Source organism: Anabrus simplex, chromosome 9 (genome assembly GCF_040414725.1).
Source record: "Anabrus simplex isolate iqAnaSimp1 chromosome 9, ASM4041472v1, whole genome shotgun sequence".
Classification (NCBI taxonomy): domain Eukaryota; kingdom Metazoa; phylum Arthropoda; class Insecta; order Orthoptera; family Tettigoniidae; genus Anabrus; species Anabrus simplex.
Genome location: NC_090273.1, coordinates 72,258,722 through 72,282,485, shown reverse-complemented (window position 1 = coordinate 72,282,485; position 23,764 = coordinate 72,258,722). Strand labels below are relative to the sequence as shown.

Below are 23,764 nucleotides of genomic sequence, written 5' to 3'. Positions count from 1 at the left end.
TCCAAATGAGATAGAAAATGTGAAAGAATTTGCAGTCAGATAATAAAAGGTCGTACGATGTCCGAAATGAATAAATAAGTCAGTTGATAATTCTGTGAGGAATAAATAAATGAATCGAGGAATATTGAGATAGAGAGGAAAATAAATTCCGTACGAGAGACACTTAGGATATTGATATGAGTGTAAAATGTACGGGCAGTGTCACAGAGAAATACTGAGTTACGCAGCGGGTAGAATTCGAACCCGTGACAGCATGTACGAAATAAATAGACTGCACAGTTATTCGTTGAGATACAACGGATCTAAGGATAATGAGAGTTCAGATTCCACATAAATGGTCGTATATTGTATTCATTGTAATGACGAGCGAGGGACAATCATGATGTCGTGATAATAATAATAATAATAATAAATATTGCAGATAAAGGATTGGACCGCCTTAATTAAATGAGCGTTGATAAGGATGTTAAACGGGAATCTAAATGATAATATGCAACCGATAATAATAATAACAATGTAAGGACGATGTTAAATCATCGCGGTCAGATTAATAATAATTGTCATAATAATAACTGTAATGATGTCGTTGGTTGATCAGTGAATTAATTTGTAATTGCGACCGATATCTTAATATATAATTTGGCGGAAGTGACCGGTCCATTAATAATAATAACCTCTTAAGTGACGTGAATAACAATAATAATATCTTGAGTCACCTATTAATTAATAATAATAATAATCACGAGAGGGATATAATAATAATAACAGTAATAACCATTTTTGTTTGCATCCCGCATAATAATGATGATATTAATCAAACGTGACAGTGCCAGGAACCGTTGCATAATAATAATAATAATAATAATAATTTCGAGGATGATAATTTCGTGGATTAAATTATTTGGTGACAACGTCCCTCTATTCGTATGTTGAACAATGAGAATGATAATATTAGAGTCTTTTGGTATCGTTTTATTGTACGGTTTCCGTACGGGACGATGTTACAGTCATACTTGCGTGTTTGTTTACTTCGCTCGCGATGCGAGGGGGGGCCATGGCCACGGTATTTCCCACCGCTTCTCGTTATCTCATCTGTGGCAGTAGTCTACTGAGGCTAACTGGAAACAATTCAGATCACATGTAAATAATATGTAAATGCTAATTCATTGGTATGGCATCAGCTGGATATCGTAAGATAGGGACTGTCCGTAGAATCCAGTTTTCGCATTTCACGAGAAACATTACCCAGTCCGAGTACCGGTCTCGGAAAAATGTATATAGCCGGAGTACATCATCTTAGTTAAATCGGGAAGCCGACCGTAACATGGGTTATGCTCGGGCTCCCGATAGAAGGAAGCTATATCCTTGAGTAACGGTTCGATTCAAATGGAATCGATCCGTAAATTATACCTCCAAAATGTCATTTTATTTCAGAAGCAACGCAGCAAGATATTGATACCACTTGCGGTATGGCAAGTGATTTATATATGTAACATGTGTGTAAATTCAAATATTGTTGCCACGTGTATCAAAGTTTTATACGTCAAATGGCGTAATAAACCGCTCCTTCTGGCAAATTATTTCAAAGGAAACCACTCTCATAATCTTTTTATTGTAGTTAGATGATGCCCTTTTTAAAGTAACAGTCACTTCCTAGTCCTATCATGGAGTCCTTAAATTCAAGTTACAATCGAGCCTTCCCCCCTTTTAATTTTAAGTTGCTCCGTTCATCCCCGTGTTCTATTATGCCGTTATATTTATATTTGATGATTTAAATAATGAACCGACACCCCTGAGATAAATGCTAGTCTGGGACTCGGGAGGTGGACGGGTGCAAAATGGCTGGCCCAAAGTGGGGCTTTAAGAACGGCAAAGTGTTGCTTTAAGAACGGCAGAGAGGCCAATATTATTGCTAATCAATTTTTATATTTTTATACTTTTTTTCAAAATTTTATATTTTTTAATTTTTGATTTTTATTAATTGATGACCGCATCACGGTCAAGTGTGTGTTCACTTGTAACGTAATATCATGCTAGAGTAAGGTTAGTTTCGAACGGAGCTAGATTTGGCTAGTTATTAATATAATCCATTGCTAATCTCTTCAAGTTTGGCAATGATTCAAAATTCAATAAGCTCGAAGATTTGATGTTTCTCTTTTCCCATATGGAATTTAATATTTTTTTTGTTGTTATTCAGGACTCCATTTAAATGTCATTGGACATGAGATGAATATTATAAACAGCTGTTTAGGAAGGCTTGAAATGGTAAAAATTTACTGAGCACCAGTTCAAGTTATTAGTTAAAAAGAGGTTGAGATGGTATAAATTAAAATTAACGTATTTCAGGGCAGGAGATTTCCAACTTCATCGTTGTTTTTAATGTTGTTGTTGTTGTTATATTGGAGCGGTTTATTGTGAAATCTTAGGCGCAAGCCAGCATTCAAGGTGAATGACCGGCAAATGTAAACAAGTTTTTAGTCAAAATTTTTTTTTGTTAAATGAAAGTTAGTGTAGGGGTATAATGTCATAGGATAGGGCCTAGACCCAATAGCGTATTCCTTCGTGTGCAGCAAGGCGAGAGGCCGATCGGCCCTTTTGCTTTCTCAAGAAAAGTTATAATGTCTGACGACGGTGGGGAGCGATCCCAGGACATAGTGGTAGAAGGACAGGGAGAGATGAAAGCTCTCACGTTAGAGGACTTAATGCAAGCGTTGGCTGTAAATAGTGTTTCAATGAAACATGAACTTGCAGAACAATTGCGAGCTGATAGGATTTCAGATAAACAGGAAATTATTCAACAAATGAAGGCTAATAGTGTTTCATTAGAAAACAAAATAGATCAAGTACAGGCTAATAGTGTTTCATTAGAAAACAAAATAGATCAAGTACAGGCTAATAGTGTTTCATTAGAAAATAAAGTTGATCAAATGCAGGCTGATAATGTTTCAACTAAACATGAACTTGCAGAACAAATGAAGGTTAATAGTGTTTCACTAGAAAACAAAATAGACCAAGTACAGGCTGCGTGCGAAGTTAATAAAACAGAACTCAAGGCACAAATAGATGCAGTTCAGGCCGCGAGCGTAGCGATGGGACAGGAACTTAGGGACAAATTAACTCAAGTCCAGGAAGCATGTCACTTCGCGAAAGATGAATTAAAAGTGCACATGGATGCGTACATTACCATCGTTAATGAAAAGGTTGACCGCGTTAGAGATGAGGCTCAAATGGAACGCGCAGAAATTAAGGAAAAATTGAACGCTAGTGTCAAGGAACTCGCCGCTCTACGAGTAACTGACAGAAAAGACATAGAATCACACATAGAGGAAATTCGGGATGAGTGTAGGAAGGAGAATGACATCGTCCGGGGACAAGTAGAAGAAAAATGCGCGCAGATAGCTGGCACCTTGGACAAGCATGACAAGGGCATGAACGAGTTACGTGGGGAAGCCGCACGTACACTTATCATCGTAGCAGGACTGAAAAACAAAGTCGAAGAACTAACTATAAATTTAGAAGACCGTAGCCAGAGAATAACTAAGTGCGAAGACGCAAACTTAGCGTTATTCCAGCGGACGGAAGATCTAATCGAACAGGGCCAATCATTTGCCGACACGGAAGTTCGCCTATTAGAACAATGCAAGGCGTATAATGGGCAAAATTCCGGCACAAAAGAAATAGCCAGTTGTAATCCCGACGGAATGGATGACATCCGAAAAGACTTGGAGATGTTGAAGGCTAGGTTGGAACCATCAGCGTCTAGCCAAGATTTTAACCTCCAATATCGCGAATACGAACCCCATGATAACCAGGGGATTCATAAGAAAGGAGGCCTATCCCATGCTGATACACACGGTTTCAAGTTTGAAAACAGAGATGGGTCATCTACGTCATCAAATGCTATCCCGACATCGGTGGTACACGTCATTAAGATGTCTGATGACGAGCCACCAAAGTTCGATGCCCGTGGGCATATTACCCCGAAAGGTTTCATCCGGGAAATCGCCGGTTATATAAGTGAGAATAAAATACCAGTAGAGCGACAACTGCGAACGGTCGAGAAATTCCTAGACGGAGCACCAGCTGTATGGTTCAGGGCTTTCTTGTATACTTTTGAAGATTTTGAAGGATTTCGGCGGGCTTTTCTCCAAAAGTTCTGGAGTATTCAGGAACAGCAGGAGTTAAGGCTGGAAGTATACTCCAGACGATATGCAACATCTTCACCAACGAAATTCTCTGATTACTTTGTGGCACAATTTCACAAGCTACGGGAGCTTGATAATCCAATGAGCGAAACAGAATTGATTAGCGCCATTGGAAAGCAATTGCCATTCGAGGTCCAACGAATGATGATAGCGTCAAATGTCCAGACAGCTGTCGATGCGGAGGCTTTATTACGTCAATTAGACCTCACAACGCATCATTCGAACCCGAGACAAATTAGGAGCAGGGACCAACAGGTGAATAATATCGAACGGACAATCGAACCGAAGACCACTAGTACGAAGAACCAGGGAACTAGTACTGATCCAGAACCTCGTCGAGCATATAATACGGAGTGGAAGCCGCGACAATGGACGAGACCAAGGAATTTTGCGGAAGGCAACCGGCAAACAAACCAAGGAAATTTTCGAGCCGACAGGGGATACCGTGGATTCCAGAGAAATAATTATAGGCCGTATCCAGCTAGGAATCAAGGGAACCCGAGATATTACCAGGGAGGATCTCGTCAGGAGAAGGATGACAGATACCAAGAGTCTAGGCGGTATATAGAAGAGCTGAACAAGAGAAAATGGAAAGAGGCGATCCATGATCGAGGCCGTGATGAGGAAGCGACAGGAGCGGAGAGCTTGCAATTCCAAAGAGCAAGGATAGGTGGCAGCGACTTGAACCCGAATGCACCGACGTTCGATTCGGGACAAGGAAACAAAGAGATGTGACTAGAAGCAGAGGATGAACGAGAGGAAGCAGATGACGAGCCGGAAGAAGATGATGTCGAAGAAGAGGATGAAGAATATGACGGAAGGGAAGAAGAAGTCCAAGTAATCCATACACCAATTGAAGCAAGGCCATGTCCAGAGTGTGGAGAGATAGACAGCGACGTGCAGAAATTTGTAAATACGATCCATGAAATCGAAAGACAGAACGAGGAGTTAAGGGTCAGGAACCAGATGTTGAGAGACGAAATCAATAGCCGTCGCAGAACAGAGGATCCAATGTCAAATCATGATAGTGATGATATGGACACATCAAAAAAAAAAAAATCTCATGATGCTCACTAGATTTTTTTTTACCTGGGCAAGAGGAAGATGAACCCGAGTGACTTAGGCCCATAATCAATCATGATTTGATCGGTAAAATAATATGAGACATTTATTGAAATACAGAGGAGTGTATTTGAAAATATTTCGTTTAGGTAATGTCGAAATCGGAGCGAAGGAAGGACGACAGACTGGAGCCTGACGGATTAGCTCAACACGACAACTTTAAGCTACTTCACAGCAGGGAATATCATTAGTTGGCGTACAAGGAAATACAGAGTCCACAAATAAGTCTTGGTCAGAAAGAGGAAGGGGGAGAATCATACAAAGAAAACTCACCACATGAGTAAGACCTTGGGATATTTTTGGTAGGACGGAAATTCCATGACCTCATGGAAAATTACAGCGGCTGAGTGTACGTTCGCTAGCCTAAGTTCGAGCAGGTGGAGATTTAAATCACGTGACCGCTTGCCGGCCAATAGTAAAAATTTGATGGGAGACTCAGTGATACCATCTTAAGGAATGATGGATGAGATATTTTCGTAATTACAAAAGTATTCAGTAATAAATTAATATGAGTACGCGGATGGATGTAATGAATTTATTAGGGGTCATGCATGGAAAAATAATCAATACTTATTGGCAAATTAAATAAATTGAAGGCTGGATTTCTTGGAAACCGGACAGCTTGAATATCATTGGCTGAAAGAAGACCACGTTGTCAGAGACGCTTACGAAGGCGCGAAATGTGAGGAGCGAAATCCACCCATATCTCCTAAATCTGTGATCACCTGGAGTTCATATTTTATCCAGCAGATATGCTAGCGGAGTGGATTAATTTGATGTAAATTTTAACTTCCAATTCGGAGTGCAAGTACCGATATTAAAAATCCACCCCCTCCCTAAGGGGCATGACGTCAACAAATCCGCGGGAAAAAGGCTTCATCCATATATACGGAGCTGAATTGACGGTCGCCAGCCACTTGTTTTGAATCGTTGGAGCTGAATTGACGGTCGCCAGCACACGTGAATTGAATATCGGGAGCTGAACTGTTGGTCGCCGGTAACTTAGAATTCTACGGACGTACAGTCATTTAATGGCGCGAGCATCCGCCAGTGTTTGTAAAGTGTGATCGCGCTCAAGCAACATGTTAAATCTGGAAATAGTTAACGTAGGATAGTGTTTGTCCTTTGTGAATATCAGTGATGTAAAGTAATTATCCTGCAAGAGAGTAGTATAAAATATATCACCATAAGTACGTACATAATAGACTGTGTGACGAACAGTACTTTAAGGAAGTAGTAGCCTGTACTTAGCTATACCGAACCGATGTAATGAACACGTCAAGAATGCCGTATAAATCGGGCGTATCGCGACGGGCGAAATAGTTGACACCTCGTCGTACGTGTCCAGGTCCATTGTGCGGTAGGTGGACGAAGATTAAATAGTGTAAATATATTAAATTCTTGGGTCTAGGATAGAAATTTGTTGTGTTAACGTTGTAAATGGTGAAGGTTTGTGGCAGTCAAGATATGAGTGTAAAATGATAATGTGCCAGGAAATCTTTTGTGAAACTACGCCATCAAGGATGGAGGAGTAAAACGCAGAGAGGGGCTGGATGAAGCCTCTCGTCTGCAAAGCTGCAATGGAATACCGATAACTAAGATGAGTACTAAACTGTAAAATATATTTGGGAAATGTTATCGTGATGGGAAAAATGGGAATAATTTGATTATACTTGGTTACCTTCCGTAACAAGATGGGTCGCTTAACGACCCCATCCTAAATTTGTAGCACGGACAGTAGTAAATCATAATAATGTAAATAATCGGGTCTTTTATGTATTCAGTTTGTTGGAGATGTAAATTTGTATATATAGTGTAGTACGTTAAGTCATGCATGCATTCATATTTTCTTTGTAGTCGATAATTTTCTTTACATTTGATTTTGATTATGCTAGTTAAATAAGACCCGATATGTGCTTTTATGTTTTGTCATTTTAACGAGCCATTTAATGACATGGAAGGAAAATCCAGCTTCGCCATACCAAGTGTGTTTTGTTGAAATTAATATGGTCATATTTTCAAAGTGAAGTTGTTAAATTTGTGAGATGCGATTAATATAATATTTCCAAGTAAATCATATCTGGAGTGTTTAGTGCCAGAATAAATCGAATTTGTAAAAGGGGTTATGCGTTAAACATAATAAGAGTGGACTACCGTATTACAGGCGAATTTATTATTTTTTAAATATTAATAATAATAATAAATAAATAATATAACTACTTTTTTTTGTGAAGATATTATTTCTTTTTTAAATATGATTTGGAGATAATAATAATTTATGTGATCAAGTGTTGAGTTTATTGGGAATCATTTAATGACGGGATGTCGTTTTTTTTTTATTTGGAATTGAAGTGCGTGGTAATTTAATTTGATCGAATAATAATATTGAAATGTAGATCGGTGTTAATAATCCGTACATGTTAATGAACGTGTGGTTTAAATTACGGTCCAATATTTTTTTTACGTATAAATGTCGCGTTTTGAAGTTGCGATTCATTAGCCGGAACATGTAGTGCTAATATTACGAGACCATGATTGTCAAATTTTGGTAAATATAATTTCAAGATGTTACGATTATTTGTGGAGAATGAACTAAGGCATAGATCCAAATGAGATAGAAAATGTGAAAGAATTTGCAGTCAGATAATAAAAGGTCGTACGATGTCCGAAATGAATAAATAAGTCAGTTGATAATTCTGTGAGGAATAAATAAATGAATCGAGGAATATTGAGATAGAGAGGAAAATAAATTCCGTACGAGAGACACTTAGGATATTGATATGAGTGTAAAATGTACGGGCAGTGTCACAGAGAAATACTGAGTTACGCAGCGGGTAGAATTCGAACCCGTGACAGCATGTACGAAATAAATAGACTGCACAGTTATTCGTTGAGATACAACGGATCTAAGGATAATGAGAGTTCAGATTCCACATAAATGGTCGTATATTGTATTCATTGTAATGACGAGCGAGGGACAATCATGATGTCGTGATAATAATAATAATAATAATAAATATTGCAGATAAAGGATTGGACCGCCTTAATTAAATGAGCGTTGATAAGGATGTTAAACGGGAATCTAAATGATAATATGCAACCGATAATAATAATAACAATGTAAGGACGATGTTAAATCATCGCGGTCAGATTAATAATAATTGTCATAATAATAACTGTAATGATGTCGTTGGTTGATCAGTGAATTAATTTGTAATTGCGACCGATATCTTAATATATAATTTGGCGGAAGTGACCGGTCCATTAATAATAATAACCTCTTAAGTGACGTGAATAACAATAATAATATCTTGAGTCACCTATTAATTAATAATAATAATAATCACGAGAGGGATATAATAATAATAACAGTAATAACCATTTGTGTTTGCATCCCGCATAATAATGATGATATTAATCAAACGTGACAGTGCCAGGAACCGTTGCATAATAATAATAATAATAATAATAATTTCGAGGATGATAATTTCGTGGATTAAATTATTTGGTGACAACGTCCCTCTATTCGTATGTTGAACAATGAGAATGATAATATTAGAGTCTTTTGGTATCGTTTTATTGTACGGTTTCCGTACGGGACGATGTTACAGTCATACTTGCGTGTTTGTTTACTTCGCTCGCGATGCGAGGGGGGGCCATGGCCACGGTATTTCCCACCGCTTCTCGTTATCTCATCTGTGGCAGTAGTCTACTGAGGCTAACTTGAAACAATTCAGATCACATGTAAATAATATGTAAATGCTAATTCATTGGTATGGCATCAGCTGGATATCGTAAGATAGGGACTGTCCGTAGAATCCAGTTTTCGCATTTCACGAGAAACATTACCCAGTCCGAGTACCGGTCTCGGAAAAATGTATATAGCCGGAGTACATCATCTTAGTTAAATCGGGAAGCCGACCGTAACATGGGTTATGCTCGGGCTCCCGATAGAAGGAAGCTATATCCTTGAGTAACGGTTCGATTCAAATGGAATCGATCCGTAAATTATACCTCCAAAATGTCATTTTATTTCAGAAGCAACGCAGCAAGATATTGATACCACTTGCGGTATGGCAAGTGATTTATATATGTAACATGTGTGTAAATTCAAATATTGTTGCCACGTGTATCAAAGTTTTATACGTCAAATGGCGTAATAAACCGCTCCTTCTGGCAAATTATTTCAAAGGAAACCACTCTCATAATCTTTTTATTGTAGTTAGATGATGCCCTTTTTAAAGTAACAGTCACTTCCTAGTCCTATCATGGAGTCCTTAAATTCAAGTTACAATCGAGCCTTCCCCCCTTTTAATTTTAAGTTGCTCCGTTCATCCCCGTGTTCTATTATGCCGTTATATTTATATTTGATGATTTAAATAATGAACCGACACCCCTGAGATAAATGCTAGTCTGGGACTCGGGAGGTGGACGGGTGCAATACATACATACATACAGACAGACAGACAGACAGACAGACAGACAGACAGACAGACATGACGGAAATTTAAAAGTGCATTTCCTTGTTACTGTAGACATGACCGATACAGTAATACCATTCTTATTAAATTCTGAGCAATGTACAGATAAAACCCTTCTTTTATATACGGAGATTGCAAAATTACGGGGAGTGGGGGGGGGGGCAATCTTTCTGTGCGAAATATTTTATGAGTTGAACAATTTAAAAAAACAAAATATGCATAACCAATACAGGTTTTGCCAATTTTGCAACATAATAAATAAAAGATGTGTAAAAATAATATAATATCCGATATTTTATGCATTATTTCGTGTGTGGTTCGTGGTGTGGCTTACTGCAATCACGTCCTAGTTCGTGAATCACGGTAAACGACTGAGTGGCCCTGAGAATGGGGATACCAGTTGCTACGGAGTGGGCATCTTCGACATATTCTAGGTCATGGCTCTTATTGTGCTCAGGCAGTTATGGCTATACAATTAACCGGTGGTCCCTAACACGTTAGAGGAGAGTTCTCTCTGGGACAATGCGTAAGTAGGGTAGCTTCCTACTTTACAGAATTTTTACCAAGCCCGCTCAGAACGTTTTTGCAAGCCTCGGACCTATGCGAGTAGCGGAGTTCCACTACCATTTGACAGGCGAGGGACACCAAAGCTAATCATTCAGCAAAGTCCGAACACAGTTCATTGATAGAGAACCGTTAGCATGAGCGAATATATGTGGTTTGTCCATACTGGAACATATCCTTAACTGACTGGAAAATAGCCTATATACTGCGTAGTCATAATGGTATTGTTTTTCAACCGCTATCAATAAAGACTTTATTGCATAAGGTGAAGAAGAAATACGAGTGCACTCTTAAACTTAAAGTAACTATATGAATTCACTTGCGTCGCAAACCTGGAAACAAATGCCACTACAACTTATAACCTGCGTTATGGTATAAACTTTTCCCTGTAGTTCCATGATTGAGGGAAGTTCGCTGAAGAATAAGAACGGCAACCATGATTTTCCATGACCAGATTCCACTTCCCTGACTTCTCCCTGATTACCACCAACTTTCAAGAATACGGAGAGCCTCTTATAATTTTGCAGAAACTTTCCTGCTTACCCTACTCTTGTGAGACGTTCAGTAACAAGTTAGACTGGTAGTTCTCCTACAAAATTGTATTTCACTCAGAGGCGGTTTCTGACCTAGTTGCAGATTTATGCAACCATCACTTGTTATATTATTTGTTTTATTCGTTTCGACCCTTCGGGCTGAGCAGCGGTCGCTAGGTAAGCCAAGGCCTTTCAAGGGCTGTAGTGCTATGGGGTTTGGTTTGGTTTCGAGCCTTAAGATCTCAAGAGATTTGTTCAGCACGTCTTCGTTCTTTTCATTCTTTCACTCCTATTTCCCTCCGCTTCTGTGATTTGGATCTTGATCTTAGTATCGTAGGCGGGCCCTCACCGGCGTTGCCTAGGACATGGAGTTTATACTTCTGGGTGCCATTACAATGGATGTAATGGTTTTGTGTTGCTTTCATCTGCATTCATCTGTGTCCTATTATTCAGCACCTTCTTTCTACATGCTACCACAATATGTTCTGTGCAAACCTCAACGACGGTGAAGGCGGAGATGATGATCGTCAGTACGGCGGAAGTGGTGGAAGAGGCGGCCCTTTCCAACTAAGGCTGATTAATTAGACCACTGCCTTGTGGTTAAAGAAGGGACTCTCAAAGGCTTGGGGACCTACCCCGGACTCTGGTGCTCACTACTTAAGTTGTAATCAAGCTACCGGCAGAGCGGTAGCCCAACACAATACTTCGGCTTATGAAGTAATCATGGAGCACATGTTAATTACTACTATATTATTTTAATTAATTAGAGATTTCAACTTATTCTTTCTGAGCAATGATTCATTCGTTTTAAGTTCTCTGCATCAACATCCATACGATTTAGTTTCTGTCTTGTCCAGGGTAGTTTGGGTCGTGAGTTACTTGCTTTGCAACCAAACGACAGATTTAACCGCATTTTTTTTTGTCTCGCTCGAACATCTTGCTAGCTTCTGCTCTGCAGGTGTCGTAAAGCTCTGTCAGAAGAAACTACTTCGCAGTTGACTCCCAATCCCTGTGGGTAACAGTCAGCACTGCATAGTGTTGTTGCTATTTTAATTCAACTGTGACTGAAGGAGTGCATTTTCACAATGAATTTAGAATCCAATTTGCTTGTAAAACACTTCAGCTTGCATTCAACAGAAGAGAAACTAGAATTAAATAATTTAGGACGTCCCATACCAGTACTAAACATAGAGAAGACTGCACAAAGTAAAAGGAGACAGTTAACAAAAGATATGAGAATAAATGAATCCTCTTTCAAAAATAACTATGAAAATACAGGGGTGTCGTTTGAAATTTCAAATAGGGGGCAGGAGTGAGGGGGTGAAACTTAGGATGCAGTTAACCCTGGTTTTTAAAATTCCCCCTCAATATATAAATTGACGAGTCTTTTATTTACATATATACGCTAGTTATTTAGGCTGGGAAGTTTTGAAGTATGTGTATACCAGGCGACCCGCAAGCGCCGTACTTTCTACTTACAATTGTCCCGCAATAACTAGTGATGCGTGGGATGCCTAATCACTTGTTTTCGAAGGAGCGCTACAACGTGCTGTATTTCGGATGTTGTGAAACGAATAGCAGTAACTTTACTGTACACATTCCATAACAGGCTACATTGTAAGTACGTCAAAGATGCAGAAAAGAAAATTGGATAACGTATTAATTTATACACGTATAGACATTCCACTTCATAAGAGAGTTGTTTGTACGAAACACAAACTATTACCGTTCAGCGAAATACGTGTATAGAAGGCAGGCGTCTGTTTGGAAACTCCTGTGCATACCGTCTGCGAGCTTCGGCTGCATTCCGACCAGATTCTCAATAGTTTGAAATGAGGTCTGTGTATTCATCATTGCTGAACACACTAGCCATTGCTGATACGCAGACAGCAAATGTAGTGTTGCTGTACCATACACCGGCCTAGAGCTATGCGGTCAAAAACGAGGTTTACTAATGCAAGGGGTTGAATTAGACGGGTAGCGCTGAGAAACATGCTGCGAGCGACTGTACGGTTGTTATCTCTTCATATTCTGACGTAACCTGCCTGCTTGTAGTAGTGCCCCTGTGAAAATCCTTAGTAAATATCCCATTCATCATTTATACATGCAGGACATTTATAAGTAGAAAGTACGGCGCTCGCGGGCCGCCTGGTTTATTTATTTATTTATTTATTTATTTATTTATTTATTTATTTATTTATTTATTTATTTATTTATTTATTTATTTATTTATTTATTTATTTCATAACTCTTTTAGTTTTCAATATTTTGGTTGTTTGTAGAGGATGATAATACATTTTTGTCCCTTAAAATGACAATCATCACTATTAGACTTAGAAACTCAGAGGCTCAGGCTTAAGTTCAGTTTCTATTTCTTGATAATACTTTTAGAGAAAGCGTTCAACACAGACTACACATTATTTAAAAATTCTGCTCATCAGTCTACAGGTTCAAACATTCCCAGGAACAGCAGTAGACAGCCACCGCCGAAGCTGGAGGTTCGATATCTGCGAAAGATTTCTTTAGTAAGTAGTGATGAAGAAATACCTCCGCTGAAATGCCAGGAAAACGCCACGTTGCCGGTACCAGAACAAGTGACGAATATAGAAGGCAAGAAAAGCCAGGAAAACGTCATATTACCGACAGCAGAAAAAAAGAAGCGGAAGAAAATTTCGAAGGTAAGTGAGGCCAGAAAATGTTTATAATCCAGCCTTAAAAATTTGAAGACTTAAATTTCCAATGGGGCTAAGTTCCGCATTTAAAAAAATTCGACGCCTATATGAGGTAAGTACCTTGTACTGTACGAGGAGCTTAGTCCAGGAAAACTCACCTTAGTTCTAAATGACTGTTCAGATGTGGCAATGAGACTGTGTCCAATGGGATGAATTGTCTACAGAGACAAATCTACATCTGACAAGTTGAAGGTAACAATAGGCTGTTTTCACATATGGAGGAGCTATAAAGGATACATGAAAGAATGTGAAATATGCGTCCTGTTTAAGCACCGAGGCAGCGGTAACAAGTCATTTCCTTTTTGGGTGGAATTATACAGTAAAACTTGCATTTAGTGGAACCTTTATGAACCGGAAAACTCTCCATGTCGGAAAATGTTCTCGGTCCCGAGAATTATGGTTTAATGTTGTTTTAAGTTTACCTGTATTTAGTGGAACCTCTCCGACATGGAAACAGTAGGAATTTTTGCGACTATACAGGAAAAATGTGTAAATTTCCTTCCTTACCGTCTCCAGTACATCATCATCATCATCATGATTTTCCATATCCAGGTTCCCGAATGTGGTGTACAACCGTTCGCCACTTCTTCCTGTCAAAGTATAGTTTCCGTTCCCCTATGTACTTGCACTTGGCATTCCTCTTGCTCACCTCCGATTCCACTGTGTCTATCCATCTATTCCTTGGCCTTCCAACAGTCCTCTCCCCTTTTACTTCTCCTTCAAAGTAATTCCTTGGCGTTCTTGTTCCGTCCATCCTCATGACATGTCCAAACCTTTGTACCCTGCGTCTTCCTAAAAACTCGGTAACAGGTGTTTTGATGCCAACCTCCTTCCTGTTTGCTTAATTTCTAATCTTTGCCTTCCTGGTCTTTTGGTTCATTGTTCTGATGAATTTCCTTTCTGTTGACTGGATTTAACTATTTCTCTTGTTGTGTAGGGTACATGCTTCGAGTCCATAGGTGAGAATTGGAATGAAGTAGGTATAAAACATGGCCAGTTTTGCTTTCTGTGGTATTTTATCATCCCAGAGTAGATTTCTTACTTGAAAATAAAAGTGAGAAGCTGTCCGAGTTCTATTAAGTATTTCTTGGTTTACTGTGTTATCTTTTAAATGACACTTCCAAGGTATTTGAAGTTAGAAACAGACTGCAATATAGTTTCCTCCAGGAAAATGTGTGAATCTGTGCCTTTCCTGTTCATAGTCATTTCAACAGTTTTTGTTTTACTGATGTTTAGTCCATATTTTTTAAACTTGCCATTCCAACTATTTAGTTTCTCCTGTACTTCTGCTTCATTTTCTCCCCAGATCAGAACATCATCTGCAAATATTAGAGTGTTAGGCTCTTTGAAATGTTATTTGTTGGATTTTATGATCCGATACATAACATGTGTGTTCCAAATGTATCTAAGATGACCGAGGTCCTCATTGCTACAACAAACTCTCGATCAGTGGAATTATGGTATTGTCGGTGCAGAAGATTACGTGGCCATTGATCTAGAAGTTGAGACAGAGGTGGAGTTAAAAAACATCCAAGAGTTCGTCACCCATTACCTCCAAGAAAAGGAAGTGAAATTGATGGCGACGAAGACGATGAAGAAGATGGTTTATGTTACGTGAAGTCCTACCGACAGCCGTAAAGAGCATTCAGTCGTATTTCGCTAACGAAAGATGACGCGGAATTGTTCGACATTATTTGCCGTCCCTGTATTTTAATTGAGAACCGTGCTACCGGGGATAGTTGTGTCCAGTGTACAATTCTGGATTACTAAAAGAAGTAAATAACATTACTGTAGTGTTAGTATTGGTGTTATTAACATGTAATGTGTACTAAATGAGTACCGTATCAACAAGGCTAAAATGGTGGTGATGAAGTTACAGAGGGCAGATGACAAACCACGGATTTGAACAAATTACACCAAACTGGGCAGTGTTCCAACTTTTTAGTACTTGGGTAATAATAATAATAATAATAATAATAATAATAATAATAATAATAATAATAATAATAATAATAATAGTATTTGGGTAGTATAGTATCGAAAAACAACCGTGAAAAATATTAGGTGGACAGTCGAATTAGCAAGGCAAGTCAATTTTACCAAGTAAGACTACTGGTGTGTGAAAGCTAAGATGCCATTATATAAATCATATTACACACCCATCCTTACATATAGTTTGGAAACTATCACGTTAACGAGACAAGACAACTAGAAACTCCAAGCTGCAGAAATGAAGTTCCTACGCAGCATGATACAGAAGACCAGAAAGGACAAGATCAGGAATGAAAAAGTCCGAGAGAAGGTGGGAATAGGAGACTCAGCGCCTACTACAGAGGATCCAGAAAACAAGACTGAAATGGTTTAGCCATGTAATAAGAGGGATGAGTGCACGCAGGGCTGCAAGAAGAGAATTCGAAAGAGAAGTAAAAGGAAACAGACCAGTGGGAAGACGCAGAGGAAAATGGACCGATCTTGTGAAGAAAGATGTCGAGGAGAGACGATACGATTGGGAGAAGATTACGAGAGAAGAGTGGTTCATGGGCAGACAAAGATGGAAGGGGCTCATACACCACACCCGAGCAACTGGAGATGGTCAAGATGATGATGATGATGATGATGATGATGATGATGACTGTACTACTGTGCACTGTGAGAAGGTTTTAAGCCAGAACAGATTTGTGTTGGAGCTGATGAACTAGTGTACATAAGTGTGTGATTAGAGTCATTATTGTATCTAATACTGTACAAAATAATATACATACACTGCTGGATTATCTAACAGAGACGTGCACTTACGAGTTTTATGTTATTTTTAACCGCCTTTATGAACCACAAGCCTGTATACAGCAGAAAAAATCGCTGTCCCTTGGGTTTACACTGAGGACAGATATTGCTGTAAATACAGGGCGAGTTCTGTAAGGGTCGTCATCCTTGGTGCATACAGCGTGTCGGTAAATGCCAGCGCGATCGCCGTCACAATCTTCATAATCATCATCATCATCATCATCTGGAGCAGTTTTTAACCACAAGCTGGGTCTGCTTGGAACATAAGCCTCTTCATCGCTTTCTGACCATCCACCACTTCTCTCACTGTCGTCCAGTTCCCTCCTCTCGATGCTCTTCTTTACACCCTTCAGCCATCTGTCCCTCGGTCTTCCTCTAGGTCTCCTTCCCTTCAACTCCATTTCTAACACCTTTCTTTGTATCCTCTCTTCTCCCATTATCTTACTATGCCCATACCACTGAAGCCTTGATTGTTCAACCTTTTCCTGTAGGGGTACCTCATTTACCATTCCCCTGAACTCTCTCATTTCTTACTCTGTCCATTCTTTTTAAACCTACTCGACACCCTTGAAACTTCATTTCCAGTTCTTGTGTTCTACTTTTATCCCTCTCCTTCAACACCCACGTTTCTGATCCATATGTCAAAAATTGGCACAAAAGTCTAGTAGATAATTTCTTTACATCTCTGTGGTACATCCCTGTTCAATATCAATCCTCCCACACTTTTAAAAAACACTTTGGAAACATTCCTCTTTCATTGTTTTCCATTCTATTTCCTCCATTTTCCTCAATTACACTCCCCAGGTATTTCAAGCTTTCAGCTCTTTTCAACTGCTCCCCACCTAATGGCATGCCATTATACGCTCACTTCTTGTTCCGTGTCGTTACCAGCGCTTCACTCTTTTGTGCTGAGAACTTCATTCCATAAGATGACACATCTTCCTCCCATACATTAATTACAGTAATGGTTGAAAATGCTCTCCCTCAGCCTATAACGTGTGATGATACTCCGGTTCACTCTCTGCAATTCATCCTCATGAATCTGCAAAATTTCGGTGTGAAATGCATTAACATTCTACAGTACACGAAAATTCGCTATTCAAGATTTAATTCGGAAGTCAAGAAACGTACTAAACTGATAAATTGCTGGTGTGTGAGTAGCAATCACGCTGCACGCTGTACGGACGCTTATCGCAAACTAGCTTAGACGATGACATCATTGGGTGAGCTGTGTGGATCAAGCGGCTATTGCATCATCCACTCGCTTAGACACGGCAAAGAGAGACTCGCAGTGTATTTCTGCCGCATGAAGAATTGATCACAGGTATCCGCATTCAGCGACGCAATAATTTTCACAGGCAGACACGTATCACTAGAGAAAAGGAATAACAAAGGATGTACGTTTTAAAATGTAGCGCCGTCAGGATTTAGTAGCCCGATAGTCGAGCAGAAAAGGTCTACGCATGACTCATACCTTGTGTTATGTCACCGGAGAAAGTGAACACATAAATATTCTCTGACGCATCATCCTCACCATATCTTCAACGTTCAGAATGCTGGCGCCACATTTGAAAACTTTATGTGACGGAAATAGGTGTAGTTCCATTCAAAACGAAAAAGTACAGTTGGGGACAGGCAAGGAACTGTCCAGCGGGGTTTTGGTGACATCTACAGGTGACAAATTGTGACTACAGAGAGACAAATGATATCGTAGTGAGCAACTGTCGCTGTTAATAAATAAAGACATTAATTAAAAACCAATAAACATTTAATATTTAAGACATTTTTATAGTATGACTTTTTTAATTGTGGGAGTGTCCAAAGACATGTTTGGCTCACCTGGTGCAGGTCTTTCTATTTGACGCCCATGAGTCACTTACGCGTCTGGGTGATGATAATGAGATAGGAAGTGGGTGAAACATGGTGTCGGTGCATAGCCTACTCCTGCTGAATAGCACCAAGGGGTCTGTTCAAGGCGTAGAATCTCCATTCGACGGACGAATCACTACCAAAAAAATCCTTTGCCCTCACGCCATATGAAGACTGCGGAAAGGTTTAGAATTGAATCCAGGCTTTTTGCACGCAATGCAGTGATTAGAAATTAAATTGTATACTACAAACATGCCTTGAACCTCTGACCACGGTGTCATGGAGGGCTAAGGCTGTTATGATATTGATGTTGTTTATTGTGAACTCCTCTGACTGGTCACCTGGTGAAGCGGATGGATAATGTATAAAGGCCAAACATGTTATGTATCAAAACATTTGGTAATTTTACAAAGTGTCGTACATTTCGTAAATTCTGTCCTAATTGTACAAAGTCTACCGCAATGGTACCACTTTGCCGGATGAAAGAATATCTATTCAGTGATTATGGGTCGGAAATTACATTCTGAAATCGATATTAAGAAAAATTCTCCCATTTTCAGAATGTGTAACTTTGTCCCTAAGGGTCGTAGGACAACCGTTATGATGCCATCATGTCTTCATTAGGAACAGCTAAGTAATGCTACCCAATACGGGGTTGGGATCGGGGGTCGGGATTGATTTTGTAGGTCATATCGCTGGTTTGGCTTGTAACCTGCTAAGAAAATGTTTATTTTTGTTATAAAGTCACTGAGTGTGTTCGTTGCTTACTGTATTGCAGTAGTTATTTCGTTTGTTTGCGCACAAATTGACAACAGAATTGGTCCGATCAGATGAGTCGTTCGCTTGCTTCAGCGGTTCGAAGTGAACTGAACCATTCCAAATCAGAGGTTCGCGACGCAGCTCCTCCCACGATTTGATTACGTCATTGCGATAAGACTATCTACGAAGCATACAGTCTAAAGACCGGCCTATGAAATAGCGCATTTACATTAAACGTACTGCTTATTCTTGGAGAGTAATTCTCACGGACCTTTGTGACACTCACTTTCCGAACATCAGTGGCTGATTTGAAAGGCACTGTCAAGTCAACAAAGAAAACTTGGTCTTGCTACCTCGGTGCTTATTAAAGTACGGAACACTACTGCATGTTCTCTCATGTATCCTCTATTGTTATTTACGTAGATGAAATCCGCCTATCACCATTCTCAACCAGACTGAAAATATTTGAGGTGAAAATTTCCGATGGGACACCCACTGAATACACGGCTGGTTTCCCGCTGTCGTCCGTAGTCCAGGATGAGAAATATTTTACCTCATGAATCTATGTAGTTTTTATTTATTTTTATTTGACTTTAGCAGTGGCGAAGTTAGGGCTCGTGGCCCTCTCTTACACTTAACCAAGTAAATTACAGGATAATGAAAATGAAAATCCATAGCCTGTTTCCAGTCATTCGACCGGCTCAGGAATGGAATGAATGAAGCCCCCATCTAGCAGCGAAGATAGGAAATGTGTCGGCTGCCGAAGCCTGTCGCACTCCTCTGGGGCAATGATAAATGACTGACAGATGAAATGAAATGGTAACGGAGAGTGTTACTGGAATGAAAGATGACAGGGAAAACCGGAGTACCCGGAGAAAAACCTAAATTACAAGATAATACATACACTGACTGACAGAGCAAATGCAACACCAAGAAGGAGTGGTCAGAACTTTATGCCAATTGCAGGGTAGACTGACGTCACTGAGGTATGCTCATGATGTGAAATGCGCCGCTGTGCTGCGCACGTAGCGAACGATAAATGGGACACGGCGTTGGCGAATGGCCCACTTCGTACCGTGATTTCTCAGCCGACAGTCATTGTAGAACGTGTTGTCGTATGCCACAGGACACGTGTATAGCTAAGAATGCCAGGCCGCCGTCAACGGAGGCATTTCCAGCAGACAGACGACTTTACGAGGGGTATGGTGATCGGGCTGAGAAGGGCAGGTTGGTCGCTTCGTCAAATCGCAGCCGATACCCATAGGGATGTGTCCACGGTGCAGCGCCTGTGGCGAAGATGGTTGGCGCAGGGACATGTGGCATGTGCGAGGGGTCCAGGCGCAGCCCGAGTGACGTCAGCACGCGAGGATCGGCGCATCCGCCGCCAAGCGGTGGCAGCCCCGCACGCCACGTCAACCGCCATTCTTTAGCATGTGCAAGACACCCTGGCTGTTCCAATATCGACCAGAACAATTTCCCGTCGATTGGTTGAAGGAGGCCTGCACTCCCGGCGTCCGCTCAGAAGACTACCATTGACTCCACAGCATAGACGTGCACGCCTGGCATGGTGCCGGGCTAGAGCGACTTGGATGAGGGAATGGCGGAACGTCGTGTTCTCCGATGAGTCACGCTTCTGTTCTGTCAGTGATAGTCACCGCAGACGAGTGTGGTGTCGGCGTGGAGAAAGGTCAAATCCGGCAGTAACTGTGGAGCGCCCTACCGCTAGACAACGCGGCATCATGGTTTGGGGCGCTATTGCGTATGATTCCACGTCACCCCTAGTGCGTATTCAAGGCACGTTAAATGCCCACCGCTACGTGCAGCATGTGCTGCGGCCGGTGGCACTCCCGTACCTTCAGGGGCTGCCCAATGCTCTGTTTCAGCAGGATAATGCCCGCCCACACACTGCTCGCATCTCCCAACAGGCTCTACGAGGTGTACAGATGCTTCCGTGGCCAGCGTACTCTCCGGATCTCTCACCAATCGAACACGTGTGGGATCTCATTGGACGCCGTTTGCAAACTCTGCCCCAGCCTCGTACGGACGACCAACTGTGGCAAATGGTTGACAGAGAATGGAGAACCATCCCTCAGGACACCATCCGCACTCTTATTGACTCTGTACCTCGACGTGTTTCTGCGTGCATCGCCGCTCGCGGTGGTCTTACATCCTACTGAGTCGATGCCGTGCGCATTGTGTAACCTGCATATCGGTTTGAAATAAACATCAATTATTCTTCCGTGCCGACTCTGCTTTTTCCCCAACTTTCATCCCTTTCGAACCACTCCTCCTTGGTGTTGCATTTGCTCTGTCAGTCAGTGTATATAAAATGAATAATGTACTATGTTATTATAAAATCAAAGATAAATAACTTAAATAACTGATTTGGGGATCATATAATGAAGAAAGAAAACAAGTTCAACAAATAAAATAAAATAGAAAGAAATCCGGGACACAAAAGTAAAAATGAAAGAGAAAAAATTCATAATGAAAACAGTAACATACAAACTGAAAAATATAAGCAATTCATAAACAGAACAAAATATATACTAAAGTAACGGAAATCGAAGTATGACCTTGAACAGTGTTCTATGTACACGAGTTAAAAACTAAATATTATGTACACTTACAATATAACAATAAAAAATAATAACCTAATATTAATTAAGAGAAACAAGAGTGTTCTGCAGCTGTACAGTAAAATGGCAATGTTAATAGCCTACCTTCCACAATCACACAACCTATTGTACATCACTAACCACACGAAACAATCAGCGGTATTCAACAAGTAACTTCTGCATGCAATCTTAAATTTTGACATTGACTTAGAGTTCCTGACAGCAGCTGGAAGTGAATTCCAAAGTCGTGACCCAGCCACGGATCTATTATACATTGAAGAGTGGTTGACGGGAATAGCGAGGGTAGTGCCAAAATCTAGTGTTACGATTATGGAATGAGGATAATAAATGGAATTTTGAAGAAATCTATTTGGGTAGATTTTCCTTCAGAGTTCGATATATCAACGTAAGTATACGAAACTTCCGCCGCCTGTCGGGTTCAGGCAGGAGGGTTTATGTGAGCACCATAACTCAAGTTAAAAGGAAATCGAAGATCAGAGTTCAATGAATAAACAAAAGACAATGCAGAGGGTTTCTTTTCTGTGCGCTGAACGTAATTACTACAATGATGTGTGATACGAACTACGCGACAAGTAGAGGCAACTATTTATTTTCTAGATACATGACATACATACAAGGTTCTAGGTTTTACAGGCCTTCTATTTAGCCACCAGCGTTTCGTACAACCTGTTCTCAGTGACGCGGAAGTCTTTGGGCACTGTCTAGTCTCTGGATAGTGCGAAGAAAGCGATCGATTGCTTGCAGAATTTCTTCAACTCTTCGGAAGCGAATCTCACGCAATGGTTCCTTCTTGTTATGGATTAGGACGAAGTTATGGATAATATGGAGGGTGATAGGTCCATTCCCAGTCCCAGCGACTGAACAAATCAGACACCTCTCCTGCTACATGTAGCCTTGCACTGTCGTGCAGAATGATTAAGTTTTATCATTTTCTTCACAGCGCTGCTCGCAGACTGTTTTGCAGAAACAAGCTGTAGCTCTCCGCATTAACGGTCTTCCCTGGGGGAAGAGTATGCTTTACGATGAAATGTCGTATGGCTTTTACTGCCGGGAGTGTCCGAGGACAAGTTCGGCTCGCCAGATGCAGGTCTTTTGATTTGACTCCCGCAGGCGACCTGCGCGTCGTGATGAGGATGAAATGATGATGAAGACGACACATACACCCAGCCCCCGTGCCAGCGAAATTAACCCATTAAGGTTAAAATTCCCGACCTTGCCGGGAATCGAACCCGGGATCCCTGTGACCAAAGGCCAGCACGCTAACCATTTAGCCATGGAACCGGACTGCTTTACGATAACACCATCCCAATTGCAGGTAACACTCACCATAACTTTCACACTGGTAGGAGTCTGCCGAACTGTTGTTCTTCGCGGTCCAGATGGATCGCAAACCTCTTGCAGACGTTGGTGCCACTGTCGTGCATTACGTTCTCTAGCACATTCAGTTTTACCTAGCTCCTCTGCTGTTGCTTCGAAAACATTCCGACTGTGTTCCGTGATCGCTCGTTCACAACTGCTCTGTTCCTGTCATCACTACGCACGCGCAAGGAGAGGGAAGGGCGTGTTCGTTTGCTCGGAAGGAGGGTAGGCATTTAAGCTGCCTGTGGTATGAATGACATTGCCTGGCTCCGTTTCACGGCGGCACTAAAGTGTTGTTGCCACTAGGGACCGGATTTTTTGAAAATGCATATGCAGATATGCAAATGCATATTTTGTGGGTTTATTGGATTTATTGCGTAGTCTATACATAAGAGCATATTTAAGTATATACATTTAAAATTAAGTATACGCCTAATTTAAAACATCTCGAACAAAATTAGTTTCACCTGGGTGTTGGACGTTCTTTGTACGCAACTTTCAGATTAACAGATAACAAGATAACAGGATTTTACGCAAGCACGCTGCCTGGCTGTTTCAAGAAAGGTATGGGGTGGGTCATTCTTTTCACCACCTGGGCAGCCAGTAGCCAGGGGCTAGTTTTGTGAGGAATTTCTTCAGTTAATTTGTTATTCTATTCTTACAAGGGAACTGTCCATACTGTCAAATTGAAATTGACGATGAAATTTGGTAGAGAGG

At 40.6% G+C, this 23,764-nt stretch overlaps 1 long non-coding RNA gene across 1 annotated transcript in view; it reads right to left on the bottom strand.

Moving 5' to 3' along the window:
- Positions 1 to 23,144, bottom strand: part of LOC137502212 (uncharacterized) — a 174,114-nt gene extending 150,970 nt beyond the window's left edge. Inside the window, exon 1 of the long non-coding RNA XR_011018728.1 lies at positions 23,015 to 23,144. This is a non-coding gene — a long non-coding RNA (uncharacterized lncRNA). The remainder of the gene's footprint in view (positions 1 to 23,014) is intronic.
- Between the last annotated feature and the right edge of the window lie 620 nt (positions 23,145 to 23,764).